Raw genomic sequence first — 8,977 nt, forward strand, 5'->3', positions numbered from 1 at the left:
GTGAAGTGGAGAGTGTTGATGGAGGAGATGGAGAGTAGTTGAAGAGAGTGAGAAAGGAGAAGTTGCAGAAGTGATGGTGATTGAAGGAGGTTGAAGATGGTTATGGAGAGGGATTGAAGATGGAGAAGGGTGAAGAATTGATGAGAGAATGGAGAAGGTGATGGTGAAGGGTAGAAAATGAGCGTGTGAACCTTTGAATAGTGAGAGAGGTTCGGTTATATAGAGATTGAGGGAGAGTGAAATCAGTTAGAGAGTGAGGACTGAGGGCCCTTGGATTGAGAGGATTCTGTTATGAATTGAAGGGTGAGGATTTGAGAGTTAGTTATGTTGGTTAGAATGTGAAACTGAATCAGTTTGTTACAGTTAGTAATTGGTTAGGACTGACTCAGTTAGTTATGACTGTTGACTCGGTTAGTTAGACTGAGTTAGAACTGAGTTAGATGATTCTGTTAGGCTGGTTAAAACTGTTAGGAGTGTTAGTTGGTAGTTTAAAAGTGGTTAGAGATTGTGAAGTTAGTTTGGCTGGCTGTTATATGAAGTGGTAGATAGTTAAGGTGATTAAAACTGAAAATCTGTTAACTGTGTGGCTGATTAAAATTCTGTTTTAGCATTAGGCTGGTTACAAACTAGTTGACAGTTAGGAAAAAACAGTTGGTAATGAGGATTGGTTAACAGGTTTAGAATTTTATGACAGGGACTGATTCTGGTTTGAATGCAGGGATTTCATTAGGATTTCATGATGATAATTTAATTTGTAATGTGGCTGAATGTGTATTTGTTTTCCTGCAGGTTTGGAACAAAGCTTATGGAGAAATGGCCCCCCTCTTACAAAACTTGCTTGCTTGCTCATGAAGATTGGAAAAAGAATTTAAAAGATGGATTCATGGAGTTTTGGCATAGTATGGAATGAAGATGGAACCTGGAAGAAAAATAGGATCTTGGCATAGTTTAGTTTTTTTTGGTTCGGAATGACTAGTTTAGGAATTAGGGCCTTTGGTTGACTTTGTATAAGTTTGTATGGATTGTAATGAAATGTAATCATGGATTCTTGTAATGTGCAATGTGAAGGTAGGAATTTTTTTGTAATGAAAGTTGGATTATGGATGTAACTAAATGCAGTGACAAATGCTTGTGGTTTATTTCTAGAATAAAATGATGACTTTGTGTAATGTGATCCACCTTTTAATAGCTTGTAATGGTTGAACTCGTATTCGTACCTCACTGACTTTGAACGTGGAAAAGTGGTTCCCTCCACTTTGTCCACTTTGACTTTCCACTTTTTCTTTATTTGAACTCTCTAATTTTTCTTCAATTTTACTATGCTTGAACAAACCGATGAAATCTCTTAAGAAAGTCTTGAGGAGGATTTTGTTCAAGAGTCAAATCTTAGACACGCAACTTCATGTTTACCATGATCTTCAAAACTCCACACAAGTTCTAGCTTTTGCCTTAAACTCCGGTTGTTGCCTTATATAGCCTTTGATTCATAAGAGTTTCAACCCGAATTCAAAGCTTTTAAAATGGAGCCCAATTGAAGGACTTGAATTATAAGGGGTAACAGAGCCACATCTCAAATGAAAGATAAATCAACATATTTAGCCAATTTCTCCAACGATCATAAGGCCCAAATCTCAAGACTTATCTGATAATCCTTCGCGTACAGAGTACCTTAATCCATGATCAATAGAAAACTCTGTTGAACAAGTCTGCGTAGTGTAGAAACCCCGAACATTATGAAAACCTAGATCCCGTGCTTTGGTGTTTATTTGATGAATGAATGCAAAGGCATGTTAATGCCCTAATGGAGGTATGTACATGAATGCAAAGCCTAAGCCAGATAAAAGTTAAAGGGTAGGACAAATTTGGGGTATGACAATGGGCAATACCATTTTCTTTGAAGAACTCCTCAAAGAATATGTTCTCAAATTCACCACCAAGATCACTTCTGACCTTTATGATTTTGCACTCCTTCTCAAATTGAATCTGAGTGCAGAATTCAAAGAACACTGAATGAGACTCATCCTTGTGTTTTAAGAACTTTACCCATGTCCAACGGCTATAATCATCTACGATGACTAATCCATATTTCTTCCCTCTGACAGATGCTGTTTTGACTGGTCCAAACAGATCAATGTGCAGAAGTTCCAACGGCCTAGAGGAAGAGACAACATTCTTAGACTTGAATGCAGGTTTGGAGAACTTGCCCTTCTGACATGCTTCACAAAGAGCATCTGATTTGTATTTCAGATTTGGGAGTCCTCTAACCAGATTTAGTTTGTTAATCTGAGAAATCTTTCTCAAACTAGCATGTCCTAATCTTCTGTGCCAGACCCATTGCTCTTCAGAAACAGACATAAGGCAAGTCACCTTCTGCTTCTCAAGATTAGAAAGATCAATCTTATAAATGTTGTTCTTTCTCTTTCCTGTAAATAGGATTGAGCCATCCTTCTGACTTACAGCCTTGCAAGACTTTTGATTGAAGATTATGTCATAACCATTGTCACTTAATTGACTTATGGACAATATGTTATGCGCTAATCCTTCTACAAGAAGTACATTAGTTATGGAAGGAGAGTTACCAATACTTATGGTTCCAGAGCCAATTATCTTGCCCTTCTGATCTCCTCCAAACTTGACTTCTCCACCAGACTTAAGCACCAGGTCTTGGAACATAGACCTTCTTCCCGTCATGTGTCGCGAGCACCCAAAGTCCAGGTACCATGACATTTTGTGCTTTGTCTTCTTTGCTGCCAAGGATATCTGCAACAGAAATTATCTTCTCCTTAGGTACCCACAACTTCTTGGGTCCTTTCTTGTTAGTTTTCCTCAAGTTCTGATGGAAGTTGGGTTTAGCATAATAAACAACAGGAGGAACAGCATGATATTCTTTAGGTTTGGCAGCATGATATTTTCTAGGTTGTGTCACATGCTTCTTAGTGTGTGTAGCATGAAAGCTTTTGGCATGTGAGGTGAGCCTAATATCATGTGAGTGGCCATTTTGAACTGATCATACAATGGCTTGTATGTGATTTTCATATCATCTACAGGTTCAAATTTGTGTGGGGTATCACCCTCATAGCCAACGCCAATCCTTTTGTTTCCAGAAACACCATATATCATAGAAGCAAGATGACTTCTGCCAATACTTCTAGATAAAAACTTTCTGAAGCTCGAGTCATATTCTTTCAGAATATGATTGAGGCTAGGAATGGATTTTTTTGATTCAGAAGGAGATCCAATATCTTTGGATAATTTTAAAACTTTTTCCTTCAGTTCAGAATTTTCCACTTCCAGCTTCTTAGTTTCAGAATCAAATAGCTTCTTCAGCTTTTTGTATTTGACACTAAGATGAGCCATGAGTTCTAGAAGTTCTGTTAAACTGGAAACTAACTCTTCTCTAGATAGTTCAGAAAATACCTCTTCAGAATCTGATTCTGATGTAGATTCTGATCCATCATCCACTGTGGCCATCAGTGCAAGGTTTGCCTGCTCGCCTTCAGAGTCTGATTCTGATTCTGATTCTGAATCATCCCATGTTGCCATAAGACCTTTCTTCTTATGAAACTTCTTCTTGGGATTCTTCACTTGAAGTTTTGGACATTCATTCTTGAAGTGTCCAGGCTCATTGCACTCATAACAAATGACCTTCTTCTTGTCAGATCTTCTGCTTCCAGAAGATTCTCCTCTTTCAGGCTTCTTTGAACTTCTGAAGTTCTTGAACTTCCTTTGCTTACTCTTCCAGAGTTGGTTTACCCTTCTGGAGATCATGGACAGTTCATCTTCTTCCTCTGATTCTGATTCTTCACAATCTTCTTCTTCAACCTGAAAAGCGTTAGTGCATTTTTTATAATTAGATTTTAATGCAATAGACTTACCTTTCTTCTGAGGTTCATTTGCATCCAGCTCTATCTCATGGCTTCTTAAGGCATTGATTAGCTCTTCCAAAGAGACTTCATTCAGATTCTTTACTATCTTGAATGCAGTCACCGTTGGACCTCATCTTCTGGGAAAGCTTCTGATGATCTTCTTTACATGATCAGCCTTGGTGTAGCCTTTGTCCAAAACTCTTAATCCAGCAGTTAGCGTTTGAAATCTTGAGAACATCTTCTCAATATTTTCATCATCATCCATCTTGAAGCCTTCATATTTCTGGATCAAGGCAAGATCTTTAGTCTCCTTGACTTGGGCATTTTCCTCATGAGTCACTTTCAATGATTCATATATGTCCTAGGCAGTTTCCCTGTAAGATATCTTCTCATATTCAGCATGAGAGATAGCATTCAGCAAAACAGTCCTACACTTGTGATGATTTTTGAATTGCTTCTTTTGATCATCATTCATCTCTTGTCTTGTAAGCTTTACACCACTAGCTTTCACTGGATGTTTGTAACCATCCATCAGAAGATCCCATAAGTCACCATCTAGACCAAGAAAGTAACTTTCAAGTTTATCTTTCCAATATTCAAAGTTTTTACCATCAAATACTGGTGGTCTAGTATAACCATTGTTACCATTTCCATTATGTTGCTCAGCAGAGCCAGATGTAGATGTATGTGTTGGTTAAGTGCTTGCACCTTAGAACCGGCGCTCTGATGCCAATTGAAGGATAGAAAAACATTTAGAAATGGGGGGTTTGAATAAGTGTAGCTTTAAAACTTGTAAGATAAAACAATTTGCACAATGATTTTTATCCTGGTTCGTTGTTAACTAAACTACTCCAGTCCACCCCCTTGGAGTGATTTACCTCACCTGAGGATTTAATCCACTAATCACACAAGATTACAATGGTTTTCCACTTAGATAACCTCTAAGTCTTCTAGAGTATTCTGATCACAACCTGATCACTCTAGGAACACAATGCTTAGATACCCTCTAAGACTTTCTAGAGAATCCGATCACAACTTGATCTTCCCTAGTTCTTACAAATGAATGTAAACAATTCTTTCAAGAGTATTACAATGCTTCTAAAAAGCTATAATCACAACTGTGATATTTCTCTTAAAGTTTAAGCTTAATCTCACTAAGATATTACAACAGCAATGTAGTGAGTTTGAAGATGAAGTTTGAGAGCTTTTCAATTTGACAGCGTTTCTGTAAGTTTACGCAAAGTGTTGTTTTCAGCTTCTCATCAGAACTTCTATTTATAGGCGTTTGAGAAGATGACCGTTGGGAGCATTTAATGTGTTGCGTGATCCGTATAGCATTGCATTTAATGTTTCACTCTTTTGTCAACTACCTCGAGCCTTGCTTTCACTGTGTCTACTGACGTTGCCTTTAGTAGCTTCTAACGTTCCTTTTGTCAGTCAGCGCAGCCTACCATCTTGTACTTGCTTCTGATCTGATGTTTGTGTAAACAACGTTTGAATATCATCAGAGTCAAACAGCTTGGTGCAGAGCATCTTCTTGTCTTCTGACCTTGAAGTGCTTCTTAGCGTGATACCATGAGAACTTCAGTGCTTCTGCTTCTGATCTCATGTTCTTCTGATGCTTCCATAGACCATGTTCAGATTCTGCTTGACCATCTTCTGATGTCTTGCCAGAGCATGTTCTAATGTTGCATGCTGAACCTTCTGAGTCAGTGCTTCTTGTGCTGATTTTGTGCATACTCTTTATGTGATTCTTGAAATGGAAATTGCATAGTATTAGAGTACCACATTATCTCATACAAAATTCATATACATTGTTATCATCAAAACTAAGAATATTGATCAGCACAAATCTTGTTCTAACAATCTCCCCCTTTTTGATGATGACAAAAACATATATAAATGATATGAATTTGCAATCAGAATATCATACGGCTAAAGACAATTACACAGTTATAGCGTAAGCATATAAACATAGTGTGTTAATATGTCTCCCCCTGAGATTAACAATCTCCCCCTGAGATAAATAATCTCCCCCTGAAATAAATACTGGAAGAAATTTATAAATAAAGGACTTCCCTGAGTATTTTCCATTTCAGTTGAGACGATCACATATGCTTAGATCTTCAGAACATTCATAGCTTCTGCTTCTTGCTTCCATAGGACAGCTTCAGAGCTTTGAATTTCTTCTTTAATCATTGCATGCTAGATTGTATCAGAACATTGTTGAATGTACCAGAGCATCATCAGAGCATCTCTACATCCTGAAATGTTGTAGAACAAACTAAACGACAAAAGTCAGAGCATGAATGACTCAGAACATAAAATATGTATCAGATCATATAATATGTATCAGAGCATAAGAAGAATGTTTCAGAACATATAGGAATAAGAATGTGTTAAAGTATATTCTGCCACGAGAATATCAGAACATTCTTCCTTCTTGCTTCTGATCTTGAAGCTTCACAGCACTCAGCTTGCTTCAATTTTCATGAGCTTGTTTCTATATAGAATTGCTTTTCCTCATGTCTTTGCTTCTCATGTTGAGCTTTTCAGAAAGTCTTCAATCTTGCAAAACACTCAAAAACATAGAACTTGCAAATTCTGTTAGAAATGTGGAAACTTACTCCCAGCAACTGATAATATAAATCAGATACTTTATCACATTTTCTCCCCCTTTTTGTCATAACATCAAAAAACACAAAAGACTCTAATGAAAAAACAAACAATATGAGAGAAGGATAAAGGATTTCATTCATTGGAAATAATCAGAAGATACAAGGGATGAGAAGATAGATGCACAAAGCAGATGCAAAAAGAAAGAGACAACTAAGACACAACAGACTACGACTGGCCTAGTTGAGAAACTATTTTTGCCAGAAGGTCTTGAATCCCAGCATTGCTGTCAGCTTGCTTCTCCATAAATGAGCGAAACTCATTGTTGGTATCTTCTTGCTTGTCCATGCGAGAAGCTAGTTCAGCTTGATTCTTTTGAATAGCTTCTAAAGTTTTCACCAGAAGAAAGGGTTCTGCAGAAGAAGCTTCACAACTTCTGTTCAGAGGGACATCATTCTCAACAGCAGCATCCATGGTGAGATCATCACCATGATTTTCCTCAGCAGGAATATTCCCAGCAGGATGAATCTTAGCATCAGCTTCTTCCCTAGAAGCATCTTCTTCATACTCAGGAGTAGGAAGATCAGAATCTCCATTCTCAAGGGCTTGAAGAATGGCAGCAAGATTCCTAGAAGCAGTAGGAGCTTCAACTTCAGGAGGATAAATAACATCTGGAATGACCATATTGGGGGACTTCTCAGAAGGATTCTCCCTCAGAAATTCAAACAACCACTTGAAGTCTCCAGTCAGAACTGGATACTTAGGTCTCCAAACCACAATATCCCTGCAAGGATTGCCATCCAGCTCATCTACATACATCCTCTCTTCAAGAACTCTCCTGTTTCTGATGGGATGATAGTATACACCATCATCTTCCAAGAAACATCCAGGAGCACCAGGTGCAGCAGCCACGAGTCTCCGCTGGACTTCCATAGCTTCAACCTAAAAATCCTGTCGAAAGCTTCTCCAAAGATTTCGAGTGGAAACATCATCAAGGTCATTAAAGAAGGCATCTCTCAAGATATCTAGCCTACATACAAATTCATGTTTGAACAGCTCAAGATAGATATGAGGTTCAGGTTCAGGAGGGTTGAAGGTGAATCTGTAGTCAGGGTAAAGAAGGCAGTATGGGTTGGATTCTCTGGAAGGTAGGGGATGGGATAGAGAAGGTGTAGGTTCTGTGGTTGATGAGGATGGGATATCTGAAGATGTTGAGGGACAGACATCTAGAGGTAGTGGATTAAGAATAGCAGGAGAAGGAGGTGGTTGGACAACCTCTGGGATGATAAGGGGATTTTGAGGTTCAGAAGGAGGAGGTTGGATACTGGTTGGGATGAGGAGAGAAGTTTGAGGTTCAGGAGAAGGAGGTGAGTATATTTGCCTGGAGAAATTGCCAGTTCTTTCAGCACGGAAAGAATCCCTGATGCGCTTCTCTTGATATTCCTTGGAATTTACTTTGACAGGATCAAAAGTAATTCTGCTTCTTAGCTTGCTTAGCTTCTTCTTCTAAAGCTTTTCTCTTCAGCCTTGCTTCTTTCTTCTTCTGTTCCTTCTGTTGCAGTTCAGCCAGAGAAGTAAGAACTCTTCCTCGAATCCATGCAGGATCAACAGAAGATTGAGCTTTTACAGAAGCTTCCAGATAACGCTTAACAGCCTTGTTAAGTTCTTCTTTGAACAAGGAAGCGAAACCTTCAACCGGAACCCTTCTGGTCAGAATATCTGGAAATATTACTGGAACAGAAATTACCTTCTCAATGAGTTCCATCCTTTGTAGATCAAAACCATTTATAACATGCCTTTGAATGACAACAAAGAACTTGGACGTTCCAATAGTTCTCAGGGAATCCAGCAAGTCACTTTCTATCAGAATGTATGAAATCATTCTGGCAAAGGGAACAGCATTTCTTGTGATTTTAGGAGACTTCTTGCGTTCTTCATCTCTTGACTCTTCAATATAAGTCTTCAAATTCTGAAAAAGAATATTGGAGATGTTGACTTCAATGCCTCTTCCAATGCAGAAGAGAGAAAATTTCTGATCTGGACTAATGTATGTTGAGGAAAACGATCTCCTTCTATGATGGAGAGATCCTAGAATAATCTCAGCCCAAACTTGGTAGAATGGTTTCAACAAACCAGTTTGATGAGATGAAATACCAGTAACATTAGATATTTGTCTCTCAACTGGTAACCAACAAACTCTGCGAGGAAGAGGACCAGTGCTTCCTTCTTCATCATTCAGATTGTACAACTTCCTGATCAACTTCTTAGTTATCACAACTTCATGCCCTAACACGAAGGAGATGATTGCAGTTGGGGTAACCGTTGCATGAGCCCAGAAATCTTTCACTAATGCAGGATAAATTGGTCCAACCAATCTATCAAAGTAGTTTGACCAGCCTTGCGCCATTGTCTTAGCATCAGTGTTGAAACCATTTAATCTTAGATTTTCAAAATCTACCGAAGATTCACATAAAACTTCCATTTCAGATGAAGGA

Source organism: Vicia villosa, linkage group LG2 (assembly GCF_029867415.1).
Source record: "Vicia villosa cultivar HV-30 ecotype Madison, WI linkage group LG2, Vvil1.0, whole genome shotgun sequence".
NCBI lineage: Eukaryota > Viridiplantae > Streptophyta > Magnoliopsida > Fabales > Fabaceae > Vicia > Vicia villosa.